This window comes from Gossypium hirsutum, chromosome D10 (assembly GCF_007990345.1).
Source record: "Gossypium hirsutum isolate 1008001.06 chromosome D10, Gossypium_hirsutum_v2.1, whole genome shotgun sequence".
Classification (NCBI taxonomy): domain Eukaryota; kingdom Viridiplantae; phylum Streptophyta; class Magnoliopsida; order Malvales; family Malvaceae; genus Gossypium; species Gossypium hirsutum.
The window spans coordinates 20,980,905-20,997,248 of record NC_053446.1 but is presented as its reverse complement, the minus strand read 5'-3'; the positions used below and the strand labels follow the sequence as shown (position 1 = coordinate 20,997,248).

Below are 16,344 nucleotides of genomic sequence, written 5' to 3'. Positions count from 1 at the left end.
CATGTTTGCTTAAACACGTAGGTGAAAGAAAGTAGATTGAAGGTTCATGGACTACTTTTTTACGAGGATTGTTACTTCAATTTGGATCACATCACGAATCCAAGCTATAAGACCAAAAAATTAGACTTTAAAGATGAGATGTAATTAGGTTTGGTAGTGTAAATATGAACTATAAATTTATAATAAAAATGTTATAAAGCAATTATATGAATGTGATTTCAAAAGATGGTATGTGCTTAAATGTAACATCTCTTGCTCAAATCTATTATCAAATTGGGTAAGGGGTATCACAATAGTCACAGGATGTATTGATCAAGGATGACAATTTTCTAGCTTCTAAGATATACATGGAATGGTTTACGGCTAACAATAAACCATACACATATGTTGTAATAGTCTGATTTTTAGTGGTGTTGAAAAAGATAAATTTAGAACCCCATTTTCATAAACTGAGTTCGTAAATATTAAATATAAGTTTTGTTAAATTCATTGTTAATTTAGGTAAAAAGGCTATATTGTAAAAGTTTAATCGTTATAGGTTTTTAATTGGCCAAAGGCTTAGGGGCCTAAATTGCAATTAGTTAAAGGTCCAAAATGGAAATTAAACCATTTTAGAATATTTGTTAGTGGATGATGATGGCTTAAACATTAAAACTTGGCTAGTAAGTTAATTAAGTAAGGTTAATTAAATTAATCAAATTTTAAGCAAAGTATAAAAGGCATAAGTTAGTGGAAGTTTCTTATCTTCTTCATTCTCTTAGCTGACCAAGACTTGAGGACCTAAGAAAAAACCATTTTTGGAAGCTTTCAACTTTTGGTCTTCAACTCTAAGGTGATTTTAAGTCCTTTTATTGCAATTTTTATGTTTTTGAGGCCATTGGAGCTTGATTTGGCTAACTCATGTACCAATTTGAAAAGTTGTTAAAGTTTTTTAAAGTTTCCAGTGTTAATTTCTTGAAGATTTTGGTGTTAAATTGATAGATTTTAAGCTTAGATTGTGAATAATATCTAGATTGTAAAGTTTAATTGTTAGTTTTGTACATAGGGACTAAAGTGAATAAAATACAAAATTAATGTAAAATTTTAGTATAAATAGATAGTAGAGAGTCCTTAAGGGATGTAATTGAATTTAGTTTTTTAAACTGAGGCTGAAACTTGAATATTATGGCTATTTTAGTTTTAGGGATTAAACTAAATAAAATGTAAAACTTTAGAGGTATCGAAAAATGGAATTATATAGGTTTGTACATATCATGGAACAATATGAAAATGTTATGTAGTAATGAATTGTCTAAAATAATCATTTTAATCAAGAATGGATCAAACCGATGATGATCGATGAAAAGCCAAAATTTTCTATTAGCCTTTAAAGATTCAACTTATTTGCTATTTTGGCCATGTAAATTCATATGGTATTATAGATTGTTATGTATTTGATTTGTAATTATAAATATCTTTGGTTGTGAATTGGTTTGAAAAGTTAGATTTGGACTAAATTGAAAAGTAATGTTAATATTTGTAATAGATGCCTGTGTGAACTAAGTGAAAGTTAGGATACGATTGACATGCTAATAGGGTTTTGTGCGAACTTGTACATGATTGGTTATAGATGTTAACGAGATCCAGCATTTGTTGCAAACTCGCAAATACATGTGACACAGGTTTAGCTCAGAGAAGTAACCTAATGTCGTCTTAAAGGTTTAGCCCGGACGGGTAAGTTCACATGTATATGTATTCAACTTGGATAAGCAATCAGATGTGTCGTTATAAAGGTCTCGAATGAGTTACTTGTATATTCGATTCCATTTACTAGGGTTCATTAAGCGAAATGATTTATATGAATTGACAAATTAAAATGAGAGAGAATAATCTTGATGTTCAATTTGAAAATTGTTGAATTGATCTTCAACCATGTAATGAAATCATGACTTGATATGTATGTGATTGAATAATTTCTTAATTGAATGAGTTTTGAGATTTTTTATTAAAATGATATGAATTGGCATGATATATGAATGAGATATCATATGGATTAATTATATACTAAACTCACCATGTTGATGTTGTGTTTTTCCATGTTTAGCCAACTATGCCAAATTATGGTTGCATATTGTATTTGATTGTCAGATAAGGTAAGCTTTATTTAATACCTATGAACTTACTAAGCATTTTATATGCTTACCTAGTTTGTTTTCCCTTTTCCTTTTAGATTGTCAACTTGCGGAACACATCAAGTCGGATCGTCTCGAATCTCACACTATCCTTATTTCTGTAGCTATTTTATCATCTTGAGTCAAGGATTATGGAATTTATTTAAGTGTTTTGCTATATACCTTAATGTATAAGATGTCTTGATGAGTTTTGGTAACTTGTGATGATGGTGCATATAGTGATTTTGAAATTTTATTATGGAAAGTGATTTGGTTAATGCATGAATATGCAATGTTTGAGGATGTTGGGAAGTTGAAATATGGATCTATTTAAGCTTTGCATGCACATTTTGATTTGATGAGATAAGTAAAATAGTTAAAGTGATGCCTAGTTTTAAATGGTAAATTTAGTCATGCTTGAGTTATGTATTGATAGATGGCTGATTTGGTTTATGTTTAAAGTCTATATGTTATTAATGGATATAATATACACATATTTATGAAATGGTAAGTTTCAGTGTAATATAGCATAAGTAAGGTTGGCATTTGAATGGTTGATTGGTTGGTTTGAATGACATACGGTTGAATGTAATGAAATGGATGGTTTGTAATAGGTTGAGTTCATATTGAATTGGTTTTGTTTTCAAATGGTTAAATGACTTGTTTTGGTATGAAATGTTATGAATTTGGATGGTTTTTAGGTGATCCAATTGGATAGCTTGATTGGAAACTACAAATTAGGTACCAAATGGCTCATTTTTGCCAAAAATAGGGTCCACGTCCCGACGACCAATTTACCTCGTCGCAACATCGGCTAACAGTGAGTCACGTTGTGACATTAAGTAGCCTGAGGTCATGACGTAACAAACTGTTTGGCGACATCAAAACGTGAGGGGGATGATGTCATGATGGCTGCCCTGAATTTTTTAAAACTTTTAAATTTGGTCCTGTTTCATAAGCTCGGGTTGAAAAAAGGGCTTCCATAAGCTCGGGCAAGTCCTAGAAATGATGTATTATTATAATTTAATCATTATTGATGTTTGAATGCATGTGGAAATGATTATTTTATTGTGATCCTGATTGTAGTTGCTTCGACAATGAATGAAGCAACCTGCAGCTCAGACCTGACAATCGAGTCGGTTGAGGTGTGTTACATATTTGTTTAGAGATGATCTACTACTTTAGAATGACAATCCTATTTTCAAACATTAGAGAAAAAACCTAGAAGGCTAAGTTGGAGGAGGGAGGAATCTATGATGACGTCGTGGCATAAGTGTATTCATTAACGAAGGTGTTGTAACACCCTACATCCAACCCAAACGTCAGATCCGAATATGTGACATCACATTACATTGCCAAAGTAATTCAAACTAACTCGATATTATTTTATTAAGTAACATGACATTCAATGAAATAAATCATATATAATTTTAATTAACCACATAACATGTTCAATTAATGATAATTTGTCTCATGTAAAGTATTTAGGGGACGTGTGGGGTCAATTAAGGAGTTAGACTTTGAATCCAAACTCTAAGTACCAAAATCCAATGGTGTGTCTCGAGATAGGGCTTTCCCCGTTTCACTATTTTTTTCAACGTGAACATGTCTCTCGAGACATTAGAACTCATGTCTCAAGACTAGTCTTGAGATACCCTTCCACTGTTTTCTTAATTTAGCATCGATGTGCCATTGTCTTGAGCCACAAGCTACTCTGTCTCGAGACTTGTTCGTCAATCTCGAGATCTAAACCTGTAAGATGCACAAAATGGTAAAAAAAATTTTGAGGTCTCAAGACACTAACATAGAATGACCTAATATGAATATTTTAATACATTCAAACATTAACCAAATCATACCTAAAATTACCCAAGCTTCACATCAAACTCATATGCAACAATTTAACATATAAAAATAAACTAACACTTATAAAATGCATATTATTATACTATTCAAGCATTGAAAACTTATCTCATAAGACCTTATAAGTCCAAACTATCAAAACAAACACTACGTCGCAAATTTCAACCTAGGTACATACCATTAACTACATATATACATACAAAGGAAAATAAACTTGATACGAGCTAAGTCGAGTCACTAACCTTGGATGCTTTACGACTTTGATCTACTAAAAAAATTGTCTATAATTTGCACACAAAAACAAACATAACCGTATTTTGAGTATTAAATACTCATTGGTTCTAACATAATTTGAAATCAATATATAAATAATGAAGTGTTATTAAGGAACTTATATATACGAAATATTGTATGAATTAATCATATATTAACATTAATAACATTAACCATTTAAGCTTTCATATTATTCCACTAATAAGGCACCTTCAAGATATTCAATTTATACAGTTGATAATCAGCAATATCGACGCACCCTCAAGGAATTAACGTCTTGTTTCATATAATACAAATCAATCTATAAATCTATGTTTTTAACATAATCAAATATCAAATACAACTTACATTTGTTTTATTATTTCAACTCCTATTAAATGACTTAAATATGAGGACGGATACGTAGATCAATCCACCAACCCACCAATATACACACAGAAGCACAAATCGGGCATAAATGCATCGATCCCACCTGTTAAAGTATTCCTAAAGACCAATCATGAGATGATTATAATCACATACTTGTTTTACCTTGTTTATTAATATAAGACATTGCCATTGTTAATTCAGTTTCTTTTTCTACGTGTACAAATTAACTGATTAATATTAAAGTCTTGAGTATAATATGATTATTCTTAAAAAGTTCTTAGTCATGTATTATTGTAGGCTTGGACAATGATAATGCATTGAGACTAATATGTAGTTGATTGATGACAAAGTGTTGTAATTGACATATGGATGTCAAAATCGATACACAAGTATGTGTTAGAGAATAACATACTGGATTGACCCATTATGAGTATGGTTCTTGGATTATTATGTAATAGTCACAATTAGTCATAGTGATAACTATGTTTATTATCCTCGGACTTGAATCATCATTGTCCCAACATTGTGAGTTGTATATTTGGACACAGTCAAATGTCTACCATAATAGTTTATACTATAAAGATTGATGTTGGGTATGCTGCAATCTATGCAGAGGGATATGGTTGATCAAGATAGGATTTGTCCCTCCTACATAATGGGAGCAATATCTTAGGCCTTTTGATGGAGTGAGACTAGAAATGTATGGCCATGCTCGAATAAGTTGATATGAGATATCACACTTATTTGTTTATAGTAGTCAACTCAGAATATCAAGAAATATGAGATTGGACTATACATGTGTGACTATTTCATGACTTGTGTCCAATCTAGATATTAAGGATAAAATGATATAATACTTGAAAATATTATCACAGAAAGGTTATGTTGAATCACAACTTCTTGTAACTTGGGTAGCAATGATGCATTGCTAGATGCCACTCATTGCTTGTAATATTAGAAACATTCGAGTATTACTACTAATGTTACAAGAACTTACAGGGTCACACCCTATAGTTGAAATGAACAGAATCCAAATACATTTTGTATTGTATTTAGCTATCACATGAATTTAATTAATTATCAAATTAATTTAATTTGATAGTTAAATATTGAAGACATTATATGTACAAACTTGTCGTACACAAATAGATAACATAGATAAAATTAATATATGAATTTGATTCATACAAAATATTTATTGTATATAATTTACCGAAATTATTAATATAAACAATTATAATAATTAATTTTGGTCAAAATATAAAAGATATGGAAATTGATATTCTTTTGTAAAGAATATAATTTCTTTTATGAATTTCCATTTGTTTCTTTAATAAGAAGGGAATAATCTCATTTTTCTCCTGATATGTGATATCAAAGAAAATAAAAGGAAAATAATCCCTTAGTGTGTTAGGGTTACCAAGAAAACAAAAATAAAATAGGTCTAGCATTCGTTCTTGAAAAACTCTTTGAAAAGTTCAAGAGAATCTTATTGTTCGTTCTTTGACTTGGGGGATTACATAGAGGCCGAGATGTTATTGTTGCAGCTTGGGATCGACATCGTTCAAAGGGATCATATGAAAAACATTGTTCGTTGTTCTTCTAGTTTCGAAAATGTATATTTTTTACCTTTGTTTCAACCCGATTCGTTCCTCATACATGGATCTGTGGTTGATGATCGCCAAAATATTTTTTCCGCTGCGCCACGGGGCATATCGGCGATTCAACACCACCAACCTAACTTGTCACATCTAGTTTCCTTTAAACCCAGCAATTAGGAACCAATTTGGGGTTAGATTGAAAGAGGCCATAATATGGCGGTATCTACTGAGAAGTTAGGAAAAGTTGGGAATGAAATTAGATAAGGTTGAAATCCAAGCTTGGTTCGGTTGGTTTCAAACCAAGTAGTCCCTTAGTGGGGGCAAAATAATTTTCAATGATTGATTTTTAAATGGTTGGAGGTCATGCAGGAAGGGCTATAAATAGCCGAGAAAAATGACTTCCCGATGAGAGAATTCTTTTCACTTTGGTTTCATCTTTCGTTTCTACTTCATCTTCTTCTTTGGTTGCTCCAAAGAAGAGATAGTTTCAAGAAGCTCTGCATGGAATGATTATCGTGAGAAATTAGTTGAAAAAGTAGAGAATTTGAGGAGCTGGTAAGGTTCTAAGTCTTTCGATGTATGTAAGATTTAGAAAACAAAGTTAAGGGTTTTTAGAACCATTTTAAAGGTTCTGCATGTTTCTGGGAAATTAAGGATTAGGTTAGAACACTGAGTTTAACCCCTGATTTGGTTGCCATGGTTTGCTTCCAGGATAGTGGAAGCTTTAGCATTTGGGAAAAAGCTAAGAGGATGAGGCAAATGAAGTATCATGTCCTTCTAGTTGATAGATAATTGATGATAAGTAAACTGGCATGATGTATGTTTAACTATAAAATGCATGATATGTTGTTGTATTGTATACTTGATGTGGGGAAATTATTGACAGGATAGATGAAGTTAGGATGGGAAAAGGGTGATTATGTAAGATACTATCATACGGTGTTGTTGAATGGACCCGTGATGTTGGAAGCTTCGGACCGTATGGAGGGGACATTATGGTGTTCAAGCATCAATGTTAGGATGTTGAATGGAGGAATGGATGGAGGAATAGGGAAAAAGGGAAACTAAAATTTTAGTCCGATTCTGCCATTGAAGATTGCTAGGAGCAAACCATGATGTGCGAAGCTCCGGGCTTTACGGGGGGACTATTTGGTGTTCGAGCATCAAGGTGGATATATGATAAGATGATGTTGACGATTATTAGGTTACATAGAGCAACATCGTGATGGCAGTCAGTAGGCTCTATGGGATGACACCACTACGACGATAAGGTCTTTTAGGGCGACAACTCAAAAAGGTTAAAAGTGTAAGACATAACTGGGTTATCGAAACCAGTATAGTCTATTGGGACAGTAAATATGAGATAGTAAACACAGGGATAATGAGGCGTAATACCATAGCTCATCTATGGAAACCTATGAAGTCCGCTAGGACATTAAACATGAAACATGACGATTACGATCGTAACTTAACTATGGTAGGTTGTAGAGTCCGCTGGGACACTAAACACAGGGTAATTTGTCTGGAAGATAAGCACTGGTGGTCAACCAAGATGGAAAATGTGAGAGAATATTGTGAATAAGGAAAAGGTGATTTAAAAGTAAATATGAAGTATAAGGCAAAATAGTTAGCAAACAGGACGAAGGAATCCGTCAATGAATAGGGAACGAAATGAAAATAGGAGAAGGTTGTTGGAGTAGTAGTTGTGAAAGCCAGTAGGGCATATGGGTGACAACCCAACAAGAAATAATTATAGCAATTGACACACTAGTGGTGCCTAGAATACAGGATAATGAAGGAGGGTTTAACCAAGGATCATAAATAAGGATCTACAGTTAAGAACTGCTAGAGTGTGCTCAGAGAAACCTTATAAGCTAAGGATGTGACACAAAGTACGTGGGTGGGTCTATAAGGAAAAGAAGGGTTATTTAGAATCCATTGACAAAGAAGGATATACTGGGTGACATATACGTCTTTCCAGACTATTTTTCTTCAAGGGAAAACCATTAAAAAAGTACCAGTCAAAGGGCTAGTTTCGCAGGAAACCAATATAAGGGGGGAGAGAGATCATGAAAATAGATGGTCACTCTGACGATAGCCTGCGGGGTATTGAAGGTCAAAGTGGTCCACAACAGAAGGCTACGTTATACTGACAAGCATGATAGAAGTAATCCAACCGCTATTCATCCCAAGTGAAACTTAACCCGCCAGAGTGGCGTGGAAATCTTTCTAGTTATCCCAAAAGACAATATGACAACAATTCTTTTAGGGCTATGGTAATAAAAAGAGTCTACCACAAACTAATCAAATTTGGAATAATCGCAAAGAGGGAGATACCCAAGGGAAATTAAAAGGGTAGATCACAGGGCTACCTTAGAATGACATAGTAGAAAGAAGACTTCCACACTAGGACTAAATAGAAAGAAGAATACAAGTAAAAGACAGAATCCACGGAAATAGCGAGACATCTAAAGAATCTGTCAGGACTGATCGTGGGTTGATAGAATTGTTGGGGGTAATTCGCTTAGTGATCTATGCACAAATGGATAGGATTTGGAGTAGCTTAGAGCCCGCTATGATGGGTTTAAGAGAATTTACTCTCGCCAACAGAGAGTTATTCATATTCAATTCTTTTTATTTAAAACCCTTGTAAGATGGAGCCTATTTTCGTGTAATGTAGAAACTCATTAAGTTCATTCGAATTTACAAAGGTTTTGACCTGTGGTTGCAAGATTTGAGGGATAAGGAACTCGATGAGGGACAAAGCTAGACTGTGTGGAATCGAGGATTCGTTGTTATTGTTAAGTCATGCACATAAGAAATGGGTAGCTTTGAGACTTCACAGTGGAGTCGAATATACATATATTGTAAATTTGTAATGCCCTTAAAGTCTGGGGTTCGGGCGGTAAACTTTATTTAAAAATATTTGTCTCTGTTGTAAGTTTTAATAAATAGGGAACACAATTTGATTTTTAAAATAATGAGTTCTAATATTGCACATAAACCCGATCCATTTGTGATGCCCCATACCCGGATTCAGTGAATGGGTCAGGTAGAAGTGATAATGGGACTAGAAAATGAGCCTAAAATTTTGTTTAGGCTCGGCCCAAAAGAAAATTGCTAAGCCCGAGCCTGACCCAGCTTGACCCATATTAAATTTTACTACACCAAAAAAGTATATATTTTTTTGAAACATAATTCAGATTGGGCTTTATTGAAAAATGTAAAAGAGTATGACATGACCCATATTAAAAAACAAAGACACTGACCTAAAAAGCAAAGACCTGGGCTCAGTCCATTCTGATGAAGTAAACCCAAGGCAAAAGGAAAAATCAAAAACTATAACAGATAAAAGAAGACTCTAGACAACTAATTAATTCCACCGCTATTTTGCCCAATCAAAAGCTAATCCGTTCTCATCCTGTCTCATCATCTTCCATTTCTTTACTGGGATTTCCCGGATACCAATGGAGGCTTTTCCCCAAACCCTTTTGATTATACAATTATAGCCTATTCATTTCTTTGTTTCCTCTTCAATCCATTCCGTCCTCTTTATCTCTATCCTTCAGATGTTCTGCATACTCAGGGACTCCACCTATCAGGTAAATCTCATCTTTCCTCTTTAATGTCTCCTCTGCGAGTGAATGTGCCAGACTATTCCCTTCTCTTGGGATGTACTCGAATGAAATATTACTAGATTTGGTCATTATCTGATGAATGTCATAGATAAATGCTCCAATCATCGATCTGTCATGGCTCTTCATCTTACACTTTTTAATAATCGATAATGCATCTCCTTCAATGATGATCTTTTCCCATTACATGTCAATACCAATCTGTGTTGCTGACCGGCAAGCGATTGCTTCGACGGCAAAAGCTGAAGCAACCTGTTTGTGAACCTCTGTGAACGATAGGAGAACATTTCCTTCACTATCCCTCGCCACAATCCCCACAGCCGGTTGGTTTAGATTTCCATCATATGCCGCATCAAAGTTTATTTTCACGAATTGATCAGGTGGGTGCTTCCATTTCCAAAAAAGTATATATTTAATATATATATTTGATTAAAAAGTATATTTGATTAAAAATAAAAAATATATATTTAATATATAATTTGGGTCGAGCTAGGCCGAAGCTAAAAAAGTTTTATCCGAGGTCCGGCCTATTTTCTAAACGGGCCTCTTTTTTTGCCCAAATCCACATTTCGGGCTTATATTTTTACCCGAACCCTCCCATTTTTTGGGCAGGCTGTCGGGCCAGGCAGAGTAGCCCAACCCATGATCACCTCTAGGGTCAGGTAAGGGTGTTACATGACTTCACGTCAGTGTACGAACACTAAGTAGAGAATTAACATAAAATATAAAGATTTAAAAGTGGCTATGACTGCAAGTGTGACAGGTCAATTGTAATATTTGTAAGTGTATAACGGAATACTTGGAGCATTTCAAGTATCCAGCCCAAAGGAGATTAAGTGTTATGCTGAATTGGCAACGATTAAACACACACTTAGGAAGTTTAGCTAGCTAGTGGCTAAGTGGCATAGTACGATAATCCATAAAGTGAGGTGAATTAAGCTAATTTATATCTCAATTCGTAGTATTAATCAGATAAAATAGAGTAGTTACCTCAATTCATAGTCATATTGAATATAATGAGTAACCAATCTACGAAAGCAAATCGAAATTGAATTATAGAAGCACAAACCGCAGAAACTATATAACATTCGTCTTTTCCTCTTCTTTCACTTTTGACGTTCCAGCGTTGTCTTTACCTATGTTCGATAATACAATTATAGAAGCGTTGTTAATCACACAATTCAACGTAAATTTAACAAAATCAAACAGAAATTCATTTAATTTAATTTAATCCTTTAAAATCCTAAAATTCGAAACACTCATTGTTTGCAGTTCTCTTTATCTAATTGAATTCTGATTTCGTATGTCTTTACTGAGGGCCTCTAGCTTTCAATCTATAACATATATTTTTTAAGAAAATTCAATTTAATCAATTGGGTCCCCAATACCATAAAATTACTATATGGTTTACTTGGATTTCTAATAAAATTCAACACTTTTATATACTTTCTATTTTAGTACTAACATAATCTAACTCTTTATTCTTAAATCTACCTTTACCAAGCTTAATTTCATAAAATTTTCATTAATGGTACCTTAATTAAAACTCAAACAGTTAAGAAATCTAACGCATAGGCATGAATACTAAGCTTGAATAATTAAATTTACTTTTTCTTCTTTATTTTCCTACGGTTTGAAGAGAAAGAGAATGAAAATAATGTTTTTTTCCCCACTAAAGGTTATATATATGATTAGTGGTTCAATTAAGTTAATAAATCACTAACTTGTCACTAATTTGTCACTGAACATGCCTTTTAATGTTGATTAATGAATAATAGCGGAGAAGGCCATGATATTCCACTACCATAATATTAATTATAGAATATTTATTTCCATGGACTTGGTTATTAACTTATTAAGGGCTTATAAAATTTATAATCAATTTTCTATTCATTTTTAATCACTATGCAATTTAATCATTTTACCATTTATACTAATTTAATTGATTTAATTATTAATTAATTTAATTTTTTAATCTCATATTTGACTCATAAATTTTTCGGTTCAAAGTTTTCAGTTTGAAACTTACTTTTCTAACACTTGCGAGAATCGAGTCATTACAATGTGGGTGTCGCGACAATGACTCTGACGAGGCAAAATTTATGAAGGATGTTTTGCAGTCTAACAAGACTTAAGTTAAATTTTAAGTGAGGGCATAATTGTCATTGTTAGGTTAAGTTAGAAAAGACTATAAATACTACTTTATAAGTATTTAGGCGTAGAATTTTAAGGTTAAACATTTTTTTACTTTTCATATTTTTAGATTAGATTAGATTAGATTAGATTTCTTTTATTTTCTTTAAAATAGATTTTGGCTGTAGATTTTCTTCTATTTTGACGAGAACTCTTTTAATGGAGATGATCAAGCTTGTGGGTTTCATCAAATGTTAATATATTAATGAGCATTTTTTCAAATTCTTCTCTTTTATATTTTATGCCTACCATGTGTTTGTTAAAATTCTTGCGTGAGATTTAAATTTGATTATTTGCTGAATCATTTTATTGGTTGATTGATGAGTGAGTTGCTTAACTAAGTAATTATCCATGATTTGATTATTTTTTTGTTCAATTGTATTGAATCATATATTACACTAGAACTGATGCCTCTAGTGGAAGATTTAGATAGATGAGTCTGGTAGGAGACTTTATTGTGTAGGACTTTGATACATTTGTATTGAGTAGTGAGACCGATAGGAGATTTATATGCCTAAGTGAGACCGAGAGGGGAGCTTAGGTGGTATCTTTTAGTTTAGGATGAGACTGAGAGGAGATTCCTAATGACAATTGGCAAATAATATAATCAACATAGGTTTATTAGCTTAGTTAGTAATTAACAAATCATTTGATCATCATTTCAATCACATTGTTTTTAGTAAGAACGAAGAAAGTTAGTTTGGTATTTTTATTTGTTAATTTAGAATTTAGCTTTAATATATTTTCATATTTAGTTTGCGCTACTAATTTTTGATTCAAATAGACTAGTAATTGCTTAGCTTGTAATTAATTTCGATCATTAGAATACTTTGTGTATTCTATTGTAACACATATTAATATTATAACTATCCTATCACACTTGTAGTCAAAGCCACTTTTGATTCTCTATCTTTCTTGCTAATTTTTTGTTTAGTGTTCGTACATTGGCATGCGATCACCTACTAAAAGTAAGTAAACTGTTTCTTTTTTGAGTTTTTGGTTTGTGTTGCTCGAGCCCACACTCGACGCAATTCATGGTACGAGGATAGTAGAGAAGGCCGTTCGATTAAAAACTAGGATCGACTTAAGTCCACCTCGTACAAAGCACATTTATAATTCTGGTTAGGGTTACACTTTAAATATCACAAAAGATTTTGGTTTTAGAAAATTTTTAAAACTTCTACTGTACCTATGATAATTGTTTTCTAAATTGATTTTTCTAACATAAGAGGCCCTTCTCCTTTTCGTCTAGGGAAATCTCAATTATAGCAAAGTTTGCAGAAGATATTTCCCCATTTAAAGGTCGAGATTGATTGCATGAAAAGAATGGTTGAATGGTCCCTGCATCAGCAACAACACTTGTGTTAATCCCTACTCCAATTGTTCTCCCCCTCCCCTTGAAGAAAATAAGGGGAAATATCTAAGGTATATCATCTGAAATCCACCACTTTTGGTCTGAGCACTTCCCATAGATCATTATATATTGTCAAGGCTTTATAGCTAGCCCTTGAAGGATATGGGCCACAGTGTGATCAACATCAAAGGGCCACGATTCGTTACGAGGATTCTAGGACCCATCATCAACAAACCTTAGCTCAAAATCAACACTGCAAAAACTGTTCTCACCCTCATTGAATAAACAATACTTAAACACCTTCTAGAGATTATTGAATTGCTTTTTGGTAACCTTGTAACCTCCAAAGAAAGGCTTGGAATTGTACAATTTAGTGGGAGGTACAGTCCATTCAATGGGAAAGTCAAAACCCTTAAACTTTGATTCCACAAGTATGTACTTGTGGTGATCCAATCTCATGTTGCTAACCTTCCCATGCATCAAGTTTTCCACCGAAGGGTTCTCTTAATGCTTGGCAAAATAAAACAACCTCGGATAAGTAGTTTGATTTACTTGCAACAGTTGAAATAGGTTCTAAAAAACCCTTAGCTAGGGCTACTCCTTTCGTTTGGTACAATGGATGAGGAACCCTATGATAATCCACCATGAATCTCCAACGAGTTGCCTCGCTGCAACACCATAGTAGTTGAAGACTTCACCCACAAATGGATGGATAGGGAAGTAAAAGCCTGCCTTCAGTGCATAAATGGGGAAACTAAAGTGTGACAATGATTGAACTTGTGAGGGTGCCTAGTGAGAGGTTTGAGTGACGATGAGTTTAGTGCTCGATGGCTAGAGGTGAGTGATAGGTAGAGATATTCATGGGTCGATCCGATTTACTATTCAAAAAAATTAAAAATAAATTTATATTTTTATAATTAAATTTAAATAAAAATGTTTTTTATTATTTTTAAAACAGTGAAATGAATCATTTCGGTAGGCCATGTCTAGTTAGGCTTGGGACTAAAATTTTTGTTTGAATCGGGCCTAAGCTTGGCTTGGCCTATGAACACCTCTACTGATGCATAATTTTTTAGTTGGGGAAGGATTATAAAATGAAAGTTCATAAGGATGATTTCATATATGATCTAGGGCAACGTGTGAGAAAAAAAACAAAAAGGTGTAGTAATTTTTATTTTTAATTATATTTGATAACTCTAGGATATAGAGTTATTTTATTACTTTTAAGCTTTTATTTCATTCAAGTTCAGAGTGATTGAGAGTGTTTTAGTAGTTATTTTAATTACTAGAGTTATTTTATTACTTTTAAGCTTTTATTTCATTCAAGTTAAGAGTGATTGAGAGTGTTTTAGTAGTTATTTTAATTATGTTTATGGTAAGTAGTTAATCTTTGAAGCTTTATTTTAATAATGTATTCCTGCCAATTTGGACACTGAAAATGTGAATTTTTATCCTTGAAGGTGACTAGTAGAACATTAGAAATATGGAGAAAAGAATATGCTAAATTTCACCAATTGAAGCCTCAATGCTGCAGCAATGCCATAGCCTTAAACCTGACAGGAACAAATTGGAAACTTCATACTTAAAGAGCTCCACATCAGCTTTTGAGCTTAACCCATCTTTTAATCAAGTGCTGATAGTATCCGGGAACCAGAAAGAATAGGCTAGACAAACATGTAAAGGCCCAAAACATTTCTAATAGGAAAAAAATAGAATACGAAAGGGGTTTGATCTAGTCTATCTTCTTTAAGGGATGATATAAATATCATATTTCTCAAAAAATAGGAGGGCAGCCGCTGAGATTGAACAAACAGAACAAAAACTTTCAGGGTAAGAGCGTCGGAAAAGAAGCAGATAAGAGGAGGAAGAACAAGACGCAAACAACTTGTGGAGAACCACCGACATTCGACTCACATCTCTTCGCCTTTGTCTTTACCTATTATTTTGTTTTTTCTATTGTTTGAAATCATGGATAAATTTTTTTGAAGTTTTTTTTAGTTTGATGATTATGAGCTAAAAGTTTATATGCTAGAATGATTATGGAACCCTAATATGAGATTATTGGTACTTTGCTAGGGATGTTTGATGCAATTTGATGTTTATTCATTCAAGTGATTTTCATGTTTAAGCTTGCTGTTGCTTGATCAACATTAGTGGGTAATTGAGTTAATTGTTAAATCTAAAAGGGTTGTGATTAATGGACATAAAACTTGAATGGTGCATGTTTAATTTCTTTGATGTTAAATTTGTAACGATATAGACATATATTGTTACTGTTCATGATCTTGTCGGAACGGTGCTTGCAATTGTAATATTGATATTAACTTGGCATAGACATATGTTAAATTGATTAAAAGATTGAATATGTAGTGACTTCGAGAGAAGCCTATAACTTGTTAGGGGCTCGTTAGGGGCTTCGATGGAAAAATGAATTTAAGGGACCCAATTGGGCACAAATCATGATTCAAATGGCTCAATTGGATGCACTTTTCATTGATGGGCTTAATTGATTTTTAATTATTTTGGAGGGCTTATTTGACATTTTAACCTAATTTTTTATTGATGCATTAGAAATTCTATACACTTTTACCATCAACATCTATATCTATAATATATATATAAGCACGAGCCTAGAAAAACTTTTAAACTAATAAGGAAACCTTTTATTGTTAGTTATGTTATTTTATCCAATTAGTTAATTTTTACTATTGGTTATTTCCCTTTTTATTATCTTTAATACTATGAAAATGCTATTTTATTCTCTTAATTATTGTCCAAAAATAATGGACTTTATTATATATTAAATCAATTATCATTTAATTAGCAAATATTATTTTATTTTATTTTTAAAAAATATTATTATTTTTATTTAATAAACTATTCTCGTCAAATTCATATTAACATGC

General features: G+C 32.8%; 1 long non-coding RNA gene across 1 annotated transcript; it reads left to right on the top strand.

Moving 5' to 3' along the window:
- The first annotated feature begins 9,563 nt into the window (after nucleotides 1–9,563).
- Nucleotides 9,564–15,566, top strand: LOC107914582 (uncharacterized). The gene is made up of 3 exons (XR_001688926.2): nucleotides 9,564–10,271; nucleotides 13,337–13,509; nucleotides 14,899–15,566. It is a non-coding gene; the product is annotated as an uncharacterized lncRNA (long non-coding RNA).
- Nucleotides 15,567–16,344: the final 778 nt, after the last annotated feature.